At 38.3% G+C, this 18070-nt stretch overlaps 1 protein-coding gene across 15 annotated transcripts in view; it reads left to right on the top strand.

Moving 5' to 3' along the window:
- LOC105225850 (glutamate receptor ionotropic, kainate 2) overlaps window positions 1-18070 on the top strand; it is a 237334-nt gene that overhangs the window by 1445 nt on the left and 217819 nt on the right. The window lies entirely within an intron of this gene.

Below are 18070 nucleotides of genomic sequence, written 5' to 3'. Positions count from 1 at the left end.
TCTGCGCACTCTTTGCAAAAGAACCTTGTTATACGACGATGTTTGTCTTGAGCATGGCATAAGCTGCAGTTCCTTTTCTTTTTTAAAGTCTCACTTTTGGTGTCTGTTAGCGTATTTGGTTGTTTCTGTAAAATAAATTTTGTAACTTGTAAATGTGTTTGCCCTATATATATAACATTACTGAATACATACCTCAACCTTTTCCCAAAATATCTTCAATTGCGAAACGGCAAACGGAATGCTTTATTATATGTATGTATATTGTTACGTCTCGACTCGATTTACGGATGAGCTAACATTTCGGACAAATCATATAAAAACTTTCTACGAGCGTCTGATTTAGTGTAATTATTATTTTCTTTGCATATAATAAAACTGCCTAATGCCATTACATCAACAATATTATAAAAAAAATGCAAGAGTCCATCTCTTAGTTTTTCTTTTGGTAGTGTAATGCGTTAGCATTTGGTCCATGGCATCAACACCAACTTTATTTTTGTTGTAATGCATTATTGCTGCTGGTTTTCGCCTGACGCCTTCAACTTCCTTATCGTAATGTACCGTGGAGAGTAACCGCTTTGTTTTTCTTAGGAACATACAAATGAACAAATGGCTACGTTGTCTTGATGAAATCCAAACTCAGATGAAAGAACTGCCCTATTCCTGTTTTTCTTCATTTCAGGTGGGATACATGCTTTATTGCTTCGAAGGGTTCCAACGAAGGACAGCCCCAAGCTTATTAGCCGCTTACATAAATTTAAAGAGGAAAAAAAGTTGTCAGCTACTATTGTGCGCCCAGAATTTGAATATTTTGAAACCAAACGTATAAGCTCATTTTCCCCTTGGTTCTTTGCTCTCCCTTCGTTGGGTTCTTTTCCGGTATAGATATTTCCACTCAAAGGATAATGAGTTTTTGCGTCACAAGCCCACCATATTTTTATACCGTACTTAGCCGGTTTTGAAGGTATGTACTGAGTAAATTTCGTTCTTCCTCGATACGGAAAAAGTTGTTCGTCAACAGTTATATCGCTATATGGACGAAAATTCTACCGGAGATTTGCATTTAGAAAGTTCCAAATATCTCGTATAGGTGTCACTTTATCTGTTTCTAAGCGGAAAGGTCTAGTGCGACCGTCATCAAATCGTATATAACGGGATATGGTCAAAAACCGACGGTAAGACATCGTTGCTCTGAAAATTGCCACTTGGTTTGTTTTCCATAAAACTGACGCAGCCTGACTATTGTTATTGCTGACTCCTGCTGCTATAAGAATGCCTAGAAAACCTCTGAGCTCCGTTTCTGTAAAGCTTTGCCAGTCTTTCAATTTGTTGGGATTTTTAAAGTTCCATTCATTAGTTTTTTCCGTACCGTAATAGTTGGTTTCGCTTACAATGATGTATGACATGTTTGGTGTAAAAAACGCATCGATAACTTCAACAGGCGAACATGATGTGATTGTCGATCCACCGGATGAACGCAGTACATTATGGGAGCGAACACGACTACTTTGAGGTGCTGCCTTACTCCAAACGGTCCCATCTTTGCCAATAAAGTTGTTACCTTCATCAGTATTCAAATCATCGTCGCTATCTGTGCTACTATATTCTTCAGCGACTTTAATTTCATGTTCAGCTTCAACATCTGAAGCTTCAAATTCCAACTCATTTTCTATTTCTGAGGCGCTGAAATCAAGATCATTATCATCATTTTCACTATTGTTTTCAATCTCGTCTGTCAAAGCATTTGCAACCAAGTCATAAAAATTTGGATCACTACGCGGCACATTATCATATATGAAATCTATTTTATTCATTTTTATTCAATAAATACACACTTTCACAGAATACCACCGATTATTCTTTACTTGAATGTGAACATCACTTTTCACTTCTTCACAACAATGTTTTTGATAACGGAACTTTAAATTGAAATGAGCAAAACAAATCATGAATAGAATAACAAGATTCATACAAAAGTATATTCCCGTTGCGTAATGAGCGCATGGGTCTGGCCAGACCCATTAGTACTCAATATGACTTTTCGGTTGAAAACTATAATTTAAAAACTATTTATCAATTTTTATAAATATATATATGAACAAAATCATAATAAAATATACCATCTAGGATATCATGAAGTATTGAAACATAAACGTGTGTACTAGAAAATGAAATCGTGATTTAAAGTTCAAAAAGTTCTGGCTGGACCCATAAGTACAAATGAGGGTTAAACATGCATAATCGAAATAGACATAGAGTAATGACATCATCTACCAATAGGGATGACGTGATTTTGATAGCTCGAAGCGGCCAGGGTTTTCAGTGAAGCTTGCCATTTCATCACGTTACGTAGTCTTTATAGTACACTGCTTGTAAAATGTAAAAATTTTTAGAAAATTCTCGTTCTCATTTTTCATAGAAATTTGTTTTCATCGAATAATAATCTTCAGATATGAAATCCATTACTAACTTCATGGCTTTGCCAATCAACAAAATTTTCACTATTAGAGTAAGTCAAATACCATACACAATTGCTTGCCCAAAAATTTACAGCACATCGGGCTTTATTTCTTTCGAAATGAGGTAAGAAATGCAGTTACCATCAATAGCGAGCGTTATAACTCGATATTGACCAACTATTTTTCCTGCAGTTTGATCAAATCAATCAAGCAACAACGCGAGAGGAGTTCGAAGACAACATCAGCGCAACGCTATAACCGAAATTCCAGCCGAAATCCTATACCGAGTCATCGAAAATTGTCGTAAACAGATATACGAGTATGTATACGAGTATAGTATACGCAATCGAATCTATGGTAGCTATTTAGCCTTCAATGACTTAAAACGGTTTCCACGGAGCTGTCGTTTGAGTTTGGTTTATAGCCAGAAGTTACACGGAGTTAAAGGAGGTTTAAAATTTGATGAAAAGCTCAAGAAGGAGCAATTAGAAGTGCACCACACCTAGATAATCGAAGAAAACTGTTAACAAACTTTGGTTTTCGACTTGTTTTGAGGTGATTTTTTTGGGTTTTTCTCACCTTCGGTCGATTGATCATCTGTTTCCAGGTCGTAAGCGAGTCGTAAGATCCAAGGCTCATCGTTAGCAATAATACGTTTAATGACATCTTGGCAGTCAGAACGCATTGTTTCAAAGACGTTAATCCGCCACTGTTTTGAGTTTATCAGAACGTTTTAAAATACGAGCGCTATTTATGTTGATTGCACTAGCTTAAAATACAAGTATTCTTCTTGACCAAGAAATATAATTAAATCTCGAACATTTTCACGCGATTATTTTTTACAATTTCTATACGACCAAGATGAACTCAGCAACGGTGCAACCATGAACTTAATTAAAAATTTTGGGGAGTTCAATCGGTGAACAAAATTATTGTACTCTGTAGCATTATGTTGCAAGGCTATGTAGTATGAGAAGTAGGCACGCAAAAAGGAGTTCTACGCGAAAAAAATTTGTTACACCCCGTTGTTGGACCGACCAGAGTTATTTTTTTTGAAGCGCGGCCGAAGGCCGCTAACACAAAAATGAGTTCTACGCGAAAAAAATTTAACTACTACTACTTCAATTTCTCCCATTTTTGCATAAACATAAAAGTATCAGAATAATACTACATGTCAAATTTGGTTTAAGTTGGTCGAGTAGGTCACGAGATAAGGGTTTTCACCTAATTGCGAGCGGTGCCACGCCCATCGTCCACTTATGGAATTAATATCCTCACAGGTTACATGGCAGTGCCAGAAATATTTTTCCTGAGGTTATTAAAAGTTAACAAGATTACGAAATACATATTACTGTAAACAAAATATAGTAAGACTTTTTAATGCGTCGAAATATTTAATATTAGGTTGGATGGAGTCAAAAAGTTGACGCAAGTGAGGAAAGTTCTTTGATCGCCATTCACTTAGGAGTCGCCAGAAACGATTATTTTACATATGTCTCGAGCAGTTCACGACTTCCGGTCTTTGACCAAGTATCCTCTGGGTAGCCAGTAAACATCCGTTTGAAAGCGAGCTACTATGGAAAGGTGAAAAAGCTTTCAAGACCGGAGCATACTCTTGTACAACCCCCAGGATGATCTAGTGACTGATGCCCAGAGCATACCAAAATTATGGAGGGAAGACTTCTCCAATCTGACGAATGCAGTGAAAGTATAACGGCAAGAAAAGGCGATTCCTCAATCGGTGACATTGACTGTACGTTCCATTGCCCGACCATGAAGAAGTTCGAATATTAATTACCCGTCTGAAGCACAACAAGGATGTGGGTGCTAATGGATTGCCGACCCATCTATTCAAACACGGCGGCAAAGAACTGATAAGGAGCATGTATCAACTTCTTTGTAGAATATGGTCGGAAGAAAGCATGCCCAACGATTGGAATTTAAGTGTGCTCTGCCCAGTCCACAAAAAGAGAGCCCCCACTATCTGCGCCAACTACTGCGGGATAAGCCTCCTCAACATCGCCTATAAAGTTCTATCGAGCGTATTGTGTGAAAGATTAACTATGCGCCACATTTTGGAAAAGACCCGTGAAAGGAGAATCGACACACACCACCTCTTCGTCGATTTCAAAGCTGCTTTCGACAGCACGAAAAGGAGCTGCCTTTATATCGCGATGTCTGAATTTGGTATCCCCGCAAAACTAATACGGCTGTGTAAACTAACGTTGACCAACACCAAAAGCTCCATCAGGATCGGGAAGGACCTCTCTCAGCCATTTGATACTAATCGAGATTTCAGACAAGGCGACTCCCTTTCCTGTGACTTCTTCTACCTACTTCTGGAGAAAAAAATTCGAGCTGCAGAAGTACCAAGTGTGTACCGCTGATAATATTGATATCATTGGCCTTAAAAATCGCGCAGTTAGTTCTGATTTCTCCAGAATGATTAAGGCAACGAAGCAGATGGATCTGGTTGTGAACAAGGACAAGACCAAAAATCCCTGTCATCAAACAAACAGTCGTCGCGCTCGAGACTGTGCTCTCACGTCACTGGTGACAGTCATAACTTCGAAAACGTAGACAACTTCGCCTACCTTGGAACCAGCATCAACACCAACAACAATGCCAGTCTCAAAATCCAACATAGAATATCTCTTGCCAACAGGTGCTACTTCGGACTGAGTAGGCAATTGAGAAGTAAAGTCCTCTCTTGACGAACAAAAACAAAACTCTATAAGTCATTCATTATTCCCGTTCTGCTATATAGTGCAGAGGCATGAACAATGACAACATCTGATGAGACGACGTTACGAGTTTTCGAGAGAAATGTTCTGCGGAAGATTTATGGTCCTTTGCGCGTTTTGGTCACGACAAATATCGCCTTCGATGGAACGATGAACTGTTACGATATCAGTGATATCTGTACCAAAAGTCACATCATTACTGTTTAGTATAGGCGTGTCTTTCTTTTTTTTTTCAATATCTTTTTATTTATTGAATCTGCGTTTTGTTTTAAAAGCCTAACAATAAGTTATTAAATCTTAAATCTGTTTAAAAAACTAGACACGCTCAAGCAAGTGATTGAGCTGTTTTGGTGATACATTGCTCTTCAGTACGCGGGCATATCTCTTCTTTTAAGGCGTGTGTGATCGCAGGAATGTACCAAAGCATTAGCCAAAGGGTTTGGGTGATCACGGAGTTTAGATATATATTTAATTCTGCTGTCTTTTACTTATTTCTTTACCATAGAGATACCAAGGTCTTTATGGATATTTTCATTACACATGTACCCACTGTAGCGTGATTGACAGTTTCTTTACATAATTGTCAGTTTTGTGTTCCTCTTCGCGTTTAAGCGCTTTTTTTAACTTTCGTACAGCAGATTTCAGTTGAAGCAGAGTTGAAGGGGAGCGATTTAACTGCCATTCCCGCCTAGCTCGCCTTTTCTCATTTACAAGTTTCTTTATTTCAATTTTGGTGATCTTTCTAAAACCAACTGGTTTGTTGTTTCTTTTTGGTGTTGCCAATACAGCTGCATTAGTTACTCGTATTAAATCAGCAATTTCTCTTATATTTTCATCAATGTCTCTTCCTGTATTTATTTTGCAATCAATATTGATGTGGGTGCTGATATACTTTCTATATTTCAGCCAGTAAGTTTTATGTGATGTTAGAGAAACTTTTGGCTCAAATATCATGGGCTGTTCGTATAACTTTATTACTACAGAAGAATGATCAGATGATAAGTCTGTACATGTATCAGCTGTCATTAGCGATCTATCTATATTTTTGACTACAGCAAAATCTATTAAGTCTGGTATTTTTCTTTTATCACTGGGCCAGTATGTTGGCTTACCAAGAGATATTATATCCAGCTTATTATGCTTATTCATAATAGTGTAGTACAACTGTCGTGTGTTTTGCGTTGTAATCTCCACCCGCTAGAAATTTTTGACCTAGTGTTCCAAAAAAGTCTTTAAATTCGATTTCTGCAATTTTAAAACAAGGTGGATAGTATATAGCAGTAAGGTTTAAGTCACAACCCCGATTTTTGAGTGAAATTGTTGTAGCTTATAACTGTGGAGTAGCATGCGATTCTAGGGCATAGTGGTTTAAACGATTTCTAATCAACACTGCCGTGCCACCATGCGCTTTTCCATCTGGATGATTTGTGACATAGACACTAAATCCTGAAATATTGAAATTATTTTTATTTGTTAAATGAGTTTCTGATATAAGCATTACATCAATATTCTTTTCAGACAGAAATCTGATAATCTCTAATTTATGTTGGTTAACACTGTTAGCATTCCATATACAGATATTTAGTAAGCTCCTGTTTTATTTAAATTATTAAATCTTGGATCATGTTTTGCATGCTTGTCATAAATTGTTTCATACACTGTGTAAGATTTATAATCATAGTTTCAATACCTCCATTTGGAGGATTTTGCGGCAGTTGCATTAGCACAGTGTTGCCTTTCACCACATTTGCATAGCTTCCTTGCATATTATTATTGATAGAAGTAATAGGATATGAGCTTTTCTCTGAGGTTGCTATAATTTCATTACGGGGTGTTTGTAATACTTGGTTACGACGTGCTTGAATGCCCTGTGACAACTTCGATTTCAAATCTTTTTATACAGTGTGATTTTCCCATTTACATTTTTTATTTAATTCTTCTTTCTTAAGGGTGCAGTTCGAAGTGGGATATAAATCACCACATACCACATACACTGCGTAGAGTGCAATATGATTTAGTATGCCCATATTCTTGGCAGTTAGTACATTGTACCGGACCGTTTCTTTTATGTGGTTCTTCCGCAGTTACTCTGCGATGCAGCAAATATTTCAGATTGTATATAGGATGGGTCTCATTTTTTTTTAGTTGATTCGAATTCGGCAACAATTCAATGGGCTGTGGTACTATTAAATATATTTACAACTGTTTTAATTCCAAAACCACATTCTTCCAATGCTTCTTTCACTTCACTAGAGTCTACGGCGGACTCTATACCCTTGATTACAACAACTAGGCCCTTAGAGCTCTTCGGCTGATACGAATAATAATTTTTGTTTTTATTCGACAAAAATGTAACGATTTCCATGAAACTTTTTTCAGTTTAGGACTGAATTTTTGTTTCGCCTATATTGCCTTTTTTCAAAGGCACTATATCAAAATTGGTAGTGCAAACAATTTCACTTAAATTCGCTACGCTCGCGCAAATATATTGGAGGTGGTTTGGCATTAACGACTGTGGTGGTACCCTTCGAATCGTCGTCTGAGCCATTGCTTAGTATGGCAAATCTGTTGCCATTTAAAACTTCCGTTTTATTTTTATTTGGTGTGCCGCCTTGAATTTTTTTAGGATTGACCGCTGATTTAGAAGGACTTAATTTCCTTTTTATATTGACGTAGCGGTCAATGCCTGTTTGTACAGACGGGCCTTTTGGTACACTCTCACCTCGCTTTGTGATTTTCTTCGTTGCCTGCGCGTTTGCTGGTACCTGCAGGCTGGCTGGTGTCAGGGCATTTCTTGTTGCCCGATCGTTGTTTTCGGCTGCTACTGTTGACTGCGTTCTTTGCTTCGATTCCTTTCCAGCTGATCGCCGCGATGACTCATCATCGCCGTTACACTTTTTATTGCCAGTAGTTGTGGTTGTTGTTGGGTCGACAAAGCTGAAGTAGGCATTTAAGAAATGCCTACGGCCTTGTTGATGAGGCTGCGAAGCACTCATTATTGTTTGTTTGATTTTTTGTTATTTTGTTTTCACTTGTTGGTTCGTGCACTAATTGTTTATGATTATTATTATTAATTTGTGTGCACTGTTTTTAATGTTTGTTTACAAATTATAAATTGTTTTTTTTTTTTTTTTTACTTTTTGCTTGGTTTTATGATTAATTGTTTTTTTGAAAAGATTGCATTCACGGAGCGAGTTAAATAACACATCTGTACTCTTGAACACTCTCTCTTTGAAATACATAAAGTGCATTCGACGATTTTAACGATAAGTGAAATTATTCAAGTAAGTTCATAAGTTCCATTAATTTTTGAGTGTGGAATCAAATTTTAGGTGCCGAAACGTTCTGCAATATTTGTTTGTCGTTAACGAGTGTTTTGAGTGGTAAAAAGTTATCAAAGAGGATCGAGAATGCGTTGACGAAACCACGTCCAGCACGGCCGTCAACATCAACTGATGATCAACACGTCAATGAAAGCAAGAAATTGGTGCTTGAGAATCTATGATTAGCATTCATCCTGCTACCAGGATGTCATGAAGCGGTATGAGTCTTGGATCTATGCCCACGCCCACTTTCTAAACATTTTTTAATCACAAATGCACATCCCTAATGCAATTCGTTTTACTAAATTACAGCCTGGTATCTTATTGTTGAGCTTTGCTATGGCACTTTAGAATTCGATTATTATGTAATACTATTCCTTCTTGGATGCCAGGGACTACGTGTAGAAAGTCTCATCAAAATATCTCAATTCTTACTTAATTTATCGTTTGCATGGACGGGAGGACTGACAGACTTCCGGATTTCATTTTGTCTCATCATCCTGATCATTTATAAATAAGTAACTCCATATCTATCTCGTTAGGTGAACAAAACTATTATACTCTGTAGAAACATATTGCAAGGGTATAAGAATGTAGAAAAAGGTTTCAACTTCATTCTTTGATTTAGTTTTATTACTATATTTTACTTCCCGTCAGCGAAAATTACACCAGATTCATCTTCAAATGAGATAGGTATACTTGTATGTGATTTACCAAAGAGGTTAGATCTAATATATGGAAGTGATGTCAAAAACGTCAATTATAGTAGCGAAGTTCATCGTTTTATAAATTTAAGGTTTAGATCAAAACTTTAAATTTAATGGGGAATATTTATTATATTATTTATACTTTGGCATTTATTTTTTGAAAATTATCTCGTTCGAATATTGGCCGCGGCTACGTCTCAGATGGTCCATCCGTTGCGTCCAATTTTCGATGACACGTTCAAGCGCTTCGATAATAATGTTTAGCTCCAAGGCCTGAATCGAAGCGGGATTGTCCGCATACATTTTACACATGAAAAAGTCTAATGCTGTGATTTAATACGATCTTGTTGGTCAAACTTGAAAATATCTACTCACCAAAGTGTTCTCTCAATAAATCCATTGACTGATGCGATGAGTGGGAAGCGGTACTGTCTTATTGAATCCAAATGTCGCCGAGATCGTGAGCATCAATTTAAGACATCAAATTGTCAGTTATCATTACGTGATATCACCGGCATCATTTTTGAAGAAAAATGGGCCAATGATTCCAACAGCCCAAAACAACACAAAATTATTATTTTTTTCTGAATGAAATGGGAGCTCTTGATTCTCTTTAAGGTGCTCTTCGTCCGAAATGCGGCAATTTTCTTTGCTAACATACCCATAGAGACAGAAATGGCCCGCTTAACAAAATTTGGCTCGAATACGTCGTGTCTCTTGGATATTTTCAAGACCCCATAGAGTGTTGCTAACATACCCATAGAGACAGAAATGGCCCGCTTAACAAAATTTGGTTCGAAAACGTCGTGTCTCTTGGATATTTTCAAGACCCCATAGAGTGTTGCTTAGGAAGGTCTAACGGTTTCAGTTCGTGCACATTTTGTATAAGATCTCGATGTAAATACACCAAGTGTTTCCATGCGTGAGTCCTAGTTGTAGGAGACGACGCAGAATTGACTCTCCACGATCTTCGGTACACTCTCAGCTACGGTTGCTATAATTTTTTGACTGCGGGCTGGACGTGGTCTATTCGGTTGAATATTATAAAGGGTGATTTTTTAAGAGCTTGATAACTTTTTTTTAAAAAAAACGCATAAAATTTGCAAAATCTCATCGGTTCTTTATTTGAAACGTTAGATTGGTTCATGACATTTACTTTTTGAAGATAATTTCATTTAAATGTTGACCGCGGCTGCGTCTTAGGTGGTCCATTCGGAAAGTCCAATTTTGGGCAACTTTTTCGAGCATTTCGGCCGGAATAGCCCGAATTTCTTCGGAAATGTTGTCTTCCAAAGCTGGAATAGTTGCTGGCTTATTTCTGTAGACTTTAGACTTGACGTAGCCCCACAAAAAATAGTCTAAAGGCGTTAAATCGCATGATCTTGGTGGCCAACTTACGGGTCCATTTCTTGAGATGAATTGTTGTCCGAAGTTTTCCCTCAAAATGGCCATAGAATCGCGAGCTGTGTGGCATGTAGCGCCATCTTGTTGAAACCACATGTCAACCAAGTTCAGTTCTTCCATTTTTGGCAACAAAAAGTTTGTTAGCATCGAACGATAGCGATCGCCATTCACCGTAACGTTGCGTCCAACAGCATCTTTGAAAAAATACGGTCCAATGATTCCACCAGCGTACAAACCACACCAAACAGTGCATTTTTCGGGATGCATGGGCAGTTCTTGAACGGCTTCTGGTTGCTCTTCACCCCAAATGCGGCAATTTTGCTTATTTACGTAGCCATTCAACCAGAAATGAGCCTCATCGCTGAACAAAACACGCGCGCGAAACACATTTCGAACCGAACACTGATTTTGGTAATAAAATTCAATGATTTGCAAGCGTTGCTCGTTAGTAAGTCTATTCATGATGAAATGTCAAAGCATACTGAGCATCTTTCTCTTTGACACCATGTCTGAAATCCCACGTGATCTGTCAAATACTAATGCATGAAAATCCTAACCTCAAAAAAATCACCCGTTACAATATTGAATGCTGTGTCTCAAGATTGTTGATAATGTTGCGAATAGTACGCTCAGTAGACGGATTAGGTTGGCCATTCTTAACAGAACGTGAATCTTCGTAATAAAGTTGAACGATTTGCAAACGTTGCTTAAGTCTGAGGCTAGTATTGTCACCAGCGAAGCGAATGAAATTTTAGGCGAATTTTGCTATTTCGAATTGCGATCAGCGAGCGGATAGTAAATTCGTCACGAAGTGTCGAAAGAACTAGCGAAATGAATATTTGATATTGCCACTTGCGAATTTATAAAATTCGTTTCGCCTCAACTGTCAAAATTTGGTGAACGTCGGTTCGAGAGTGTAATTAAAAATGGAGAAAACGTTAGTAAAATTTTGAAAATTTATTTATTGTATTTAATTCATTACAAATTTAATTATTTTTAGAATAAAACGAACTACTCAGAAGCGATTTGAGGTAATGGTGAAGTTACTGGAAAGAAATCCTGAGTTAGCCAGAGGAATGGCGCCGTTTGGCTCCACAAAAAAAAAATAGGATGGAGTTGTAGGAAGGTATTGCGGCTGAGTTAAACAATATCGGCCCTCCAATACGTAGTGGCAGCGAATGAAATAAGGTAACAATAAACTATTTTGATTGCATATACATATGTACATATCTGTATTAATTTGTGCATTTCTTAGGTTTGGTTGGACTACAAATTGAAATTAAAAAGAAAAATTTCAGAAAATCGGAAAGAGATTGCAGCCACAGGTGGAGAACCCAACGCAGCTTAACGCCTTTGGAGCAGGTCGCGGACGAGTTGCTCAGCTTGCAGCAGGCAATGAATCCAAGCAGAGCCGCATTTGGAAGCACCTGCACCAGCATATTTAAAGGAAGAAATCAGCACACATCTGGAAGATGGTTCAGCCTGAACAGGCGGAAGAAATTGGAAACTTTAGCATTACGTCTAGGCAGGCACCTACAAACAGAGTGGAGCGCGAAAATTTGTGTATGAAGGCTTTGGAAGGCAAGCAGAAATGAAAAATATTAATTCGGTGTGCAATGAAATTTCAAGATATAACAGAAAAATTTACGAATTAAAAAAAGAAAAATTGGCGTTATATGAAATGAAAGAAGAAAGAAAGAAGGAAGAAAATATTGAAAAAATAGGCGACATAAAGAAAAAATTTATATAAAATTAAAGGAATTGGAATTAAAAAAACTTAAATACTCAAAATAAAAAAAAAAATCCAATTCAAAATTAATTTTAGTTATTTTATTCTATGTTGTATTGTATATTTTAGGGATGCAACTTGACTATGACAATGCATTCGCAATTTTTCTTCGGCGATGATCTACTGCTGATCCACTGAAGTTTCCTTCAACTGGTTCCAGTGGTACTACTACATCAACAAAAGTTTCTTGTTCAGGATTATATTGTTTACAAATATTGTGTAAAGCACAACATACATTTACAATCACAGTAGCTTTTCTATCGTAGTTTACGTTCAACTAGTATACAACGAAAACGGCATTTCAGGACTCCAATTGTCCTTTCAACTACGTTTCTTGCCTTTGCATGTTTTTTATTAAAATTTGATTTCGCTGTTCCTGGTAAAGCGTTTCGGAAAGGCGTCCATAGATACTTGTGTAGTGGATAACCAGAATCACCTAAAATATATTTAATTTTAGTATTTATGTATGTAAATATACATATAAATTGTAGTTACCTAAGTATCTTTTTGGTATGTTTGCTCCAGATACGTTTTTAATGAGCTATTATTCCACACAAATGAGTCGTGGCTAGATCCTCCATATCTTGCATCAACACACTGTATTAGCATATTCTGATCGCATGCCTGATAAGAATTTATTTTTTAAGACCAAATAATAATAAATAATAATTTATTTATTTAGTTTCTACTTACAATCATCGCATTTATGCTGTAAAATCCTTTTCGATTTAGATATAGGTGTTTGTTTTCACATGGAGCAATAATTGCAACATGGGTTCCATCAACGCAACCAACCACATTTGGAATTCCTGATCTGGTAAAAAATTTCCTTCTTGTTATTCATTTTTGCTCTTCAGTTATGTTTGTTTTGATCCAGACACTGCAAAGAGTGGATTCCAAATATTGGGAGCATTTCCTTAAAAATCAACGAAACACTGAGCTGCGCAATATCTAGTTGAAAATCATTTCCCACTGTTTGCTGATAGCTCCCATCAGCAAAAATCTGAGGGCGCAGCACAATTTTAACATCGGCGATATTGACGACGATAGGTTAATCGGACATTTTTCCTTTACGCTGTCTAGCACATACATAAATGCATCCTTGCTTAACCGAAAGTTTTCTTTATAAAAATGTATGTGACGTGATATTTGTTTAGGCACTTTTATAGCAATAGATACTTACAATATTGAAGAAAGTTCCATGGAATTGGAGTGATCCCTGATGAACCGTCGCTGCCTAAGTAGCTTGTCCTTTCAACATAATTATCTTCAAAATATAAATCTACGTTGTGAAACATTTTTATTCAGTTTTTTAAAATCACCGTAAAATTTCAAAACACACAATATTCAGTTTTAATACGTCAAAAATGTCAGTTTCGGATTAACTCGTGTGACATTTTTCAATTGTTTTAGTATGGCAACAAAAAAGTTGAGCGAATGTGTTCATTCGCCAGTCACAATGTGAACATGGCGAATTTTCGCCTAAAACATTCGACTCGCCAATACATTCGCTTCGCCAGTGACAATACCAGCATGAGTCTATACTCCTTGCATTCTGCTATATTCCTCATGATTGCCAGGCGCCATCGGAAGAGGTCCAAAGCCTGGCGGCTACATCCAGCAGAAGGAAGCAGGCATTGGTGGTGGGCGTCAATGCTACGCACCCTCTACATTATTTTTTACGAAGTAATTTAGTGGTACCTAGCATCCACTTCCACAATCGTTCTAGATATAACACTATACATAAGTAGACATGCATTGATAGAATACTGGAGGATGCTAAGCACACCGTCGTTCTCTGACCATAAATACATTTATTTCTCCATTAAATCGGAAGCAAAGATCAGGAGCGAGGTTAGGAGAAATTTCAGGAATGTAAACAGGGATCTCTATAGGCAGATACTATTAGGCAAAATACTCAAACCTTGTGGTTACTAATCACGTGAAGAGCTTGGGCGTGACTGTATTTACCCTAAATACAGCTCTTCATTACGCATGCTCTACGCTCCCTTGGTGGAGCAAGGAGCTTGGATTTTGCATGCGCATTACGGCCATGCTAGCAGAAAGCGAGGACTGTCGGAACGAATATAAAAACCTTCTAAGAGACTACAAGAATTTGGTGCGCAGAACAAAGCGAGAATCTTGGAAAAACTTTTGTAGTGGATTCGAAAAGACCAACGAGGTTGCGAGTCTTAGGAAACAAGTATCCAAGAGCACCGCCTTTCCCGGTCTAATTCGAAAAAGTAGCAGAGAGTGGACAGACAACTGCCAGAACTCATTGAGAAACCTAGGCAGTGTACACTTTCCAGGCTGTAAGAACGCGGTAACTATGCAGTAAACGTTTCCGAATATATCTTTACGGATAATAAAATTGAATGGGTAATCTGGGGGCTCTCTCATGCACTAGTGCTACACAGCTATTGTAAGACCAATTCTGTTCTACCGAGCTAGTGGAAGGCAATCGAAAGGATCTGCTACCTGTAGACTTCTTCGCAGAAAACTATATTACCTTCAGGCATAGCTCCGTGGGTAATGGCGGCTGGACATTCACCGACTACACGATTCCACTTTCCAACAGGGAAAGAAGATTCAAAGTAAACATAGAAAAAGATGGCTGGCGTGAGGGTATGTTACCTACGCGCAACACAATAAACTCTATACGGGGCTCCAAAATAGACGATGGAGTCGGTGCCGGAATCTATTGCCCACAGTTTGGCATTAAGCAACCTTTTAAGTTACCGGACCACTGAGATATATTTCAAGCTAAACTCTTTGCTATTGCGAAAGCCAGGGAACTGGCCTCTATTGCACATGCAGGCAATTCCAGAGTCAACATCTACGTAGACAGCCAAACAGCAGTGAAAACAGCAACCTTGTACCGCATATCGGCCAAAAGTGTCTTGGAAAGCAGGGCGGCAGTAAAAAGTGTTGCCAAAAGCAAACAACTTCATTTTTACTGGATGTCAGGATACAAAGGCATCGAGGGCAATGAAATATTGGACGAGATTGCCAAGAATGGTGGCCGATCAACATTCGGAAACCTATGCATTTTCTATACAACGATCTCGACAGAAACATAGATTAGATTGGAAGTACAAGAAATTCTTATTGAGTCTCGATAGAAGAGACTGAAATAACATGATGTGAATACTAACTGGTTATTGTCTGGCACGCGACCACAGGATGAGGCTGACAGAACGAGAAGACTGCAGGAAATGTCTAGAGCAGGGCATCAATTAAACAATGGAGTATCTCTTGTGCACTTGTCCCAAGCCTACGTTGTAAGCATCAGATCTCACCACGGTATGATACATTGGAGGAGGTATCGATAGTGAGGCCGAAAAGACTGTTAATTTTTCTTGGATTTAGCAACTGAACTACATCTGGTATCTGGTCTGAAAAGGACCAAACTGGTCTATACGTGGCTTCTTGACCTACCATATTTATTATCTTAACCTAACCTACGTCTTCGCATGATGAAATGATAAACAATACTGATCAAAACAACAAAGTTCATGAATCACCGGTTATATTGAACGCCAAACCAGCCTTTTGACAATCCTAAAGCGATAGGCTCTGGTATAGGTCCGGAGATATGTTATTTCGCCCACATATGGGCGGTGTCCCGCCCACTGCACAATATTGGCTACAAGCCTTTTTGTGTCCTTTTTCTGGGTGCAAAATGGAATATCTCTGAAATATGTCTTCCTCTTTACTGGCGCAGACAAAGCTTACGCGGTTATTGCAGAGTATCTTCGCAAAATGGCGCCAATTGGAGATTCCAAGCGAAGCCAGGCCATTCCCCACCTGGTCTTTCCAACAGTGTAGAGGTCTTCTTCTTCTTCAATTAACGGGTACTGCGTCGAATACTTTCAGAGCTGGAGTGTTTTCGTTCATTTCAGTCCGAAATAGTACCTGTTGGCGAGAGTTATTCTGCGTTTGATTTCGAGGCTGACATTGCTGATGTTGCTATTAATACTGGTTCGAAGTTATGACTGTTAATAGTGACGCGAATTCGACAACTCTTTTTTTGATGGCAGGAGATATTTCGCCTTGCCCTTGTTCATTATCAGACCCATTTGCTTCGCTTCCTTATCCATTCTGGAGACAGCAAAATCAATATCATCCTTCATGTGTAAAACGTCAACCATAGAGCATATTTATATATAAGTACATATACCAGTGGCGGACTCAGAGGGAATGGAGGAAGTTGAGGGCAGAAGCAAAAGTCAAAAGATAACAATTTACCGGCTACTGCATTGAAAACGTTGAAGAACTGCAATGTAGACCTATACCTCATAATTCCTAGTTTTACTCGCATATTCTGAACACTTCCTGTGACGAATGCGAGCTCAGAACGCTCTTTTTTGACACTTCGCCGCATGAAAACGTGGCTGAGGACGAACATTAAAGATAAATTGATCGGTCTGGCGTTTCTGCACACGTATCATAACATTGAAATCACTGCAGAAGAAGTTCTCGAAAGATTCTCAAAACTAGGCCCACATCATTTTTTTTGTGAAATTTTTCTATTCAATACACGAACTGACATTATACATTAAGCTTAGTATCCAGCTCTCAAGAAATGTAAATCTTCATATGAAAAAACGCTTAAGAAACGGAAAAGAAACTTTCCTGTGATAAATTTACTTGTGCTAGTATGTAGCACTAAAGTAATCTGGTACTAATTTACATTTTGAAATGTTGTATAAACCTTAAGAATCATCAACAACATTCCTTAAATCGCAAGGAAAATAATTATGTTACTACACACACACATACATATTACGCAGAAAAAAAGTTTATTTTCTTTGTTTATTTTCTCTTGCTCTTTTAATGTGTATAATTCACAATGCGTAACCAGCTGTCAAAGCTACTTGAAGAAATAATGTATTTTTTTCTTGAGCAATTACTTGAGAGCTTTACAATAAAGCATGTTACCCCGTACGTCTACGATTTTTAATGTATTTTTCCAATTTAGGAGGATTTGATATTAGAAGGGCGAGAACATCCGTTTGAAGGCGAGCTAAAGTGAGAAGGCGAAACATCCCCTGCATAGGGTTGTGCGCTGGGTTTGGGACCCGCCACGTAAAAAACACCCCCAATGAAAAGAAAAAAACAGCCTCGGATGAGAGACCCCCCTTTTGATGACGACCATGGCAAACGAAATAAGGACTACGAATTGAGGGCATGCACCTGGAATGTCCAGCCCCTTAATTGGGAAGGTGCCGCAGCCCAGCTGGTAGATGTAATCGTAAAGATAAAGGCTGACATCACCGCCGTCCAAGAAATGAGATGGACGGGACAAGGACAGAGACGAGTAGGTCCTTGTGACATTTACTACAGTGGCCATATAAAGGAGCGCAAGTTTGGTGTTGAATTCGTGGTGGGAGATAGACTCCGTCGCCGAGTACTATCATTCACTCCGGAGAATGAACGTCTAGCCACAATCCGCATCAAAGCGAGGTTCTTCAACATATCGCTGATTTGCGCCCACGCCCCGACGGAAGAGAAGGACGATGTGACCAAAGATGCCTTTTATGAGTGCTTGGAGCGCACTTATGAGAGATGCCCCCGCCACGATGTCAAAATCGTGCTTGGCGACTTTAACGCCAGGGTGGGCAAAGAAGGTATCTTTGGCACT

This window comes from Bactrocera dorsalis, chromosome 6 (assembly GCF_023373825.1).
Source record: "Bactrocera dorsalis isolate Fly_Bdor chromosome 6, ASM2337382v1, whole genome shotgun sequence".
NCBI lineage: Eukaryota > Metazoa > Arthropoda > Insecta > Diptera > Tephritidae > Bactrocera > Bactrocera dorsalis.
The sequence above is the reverse complement of the archived record's forward strand: the minus strand, read 5'-3'. Positions and strand labels throughout refer to the sequence as shown.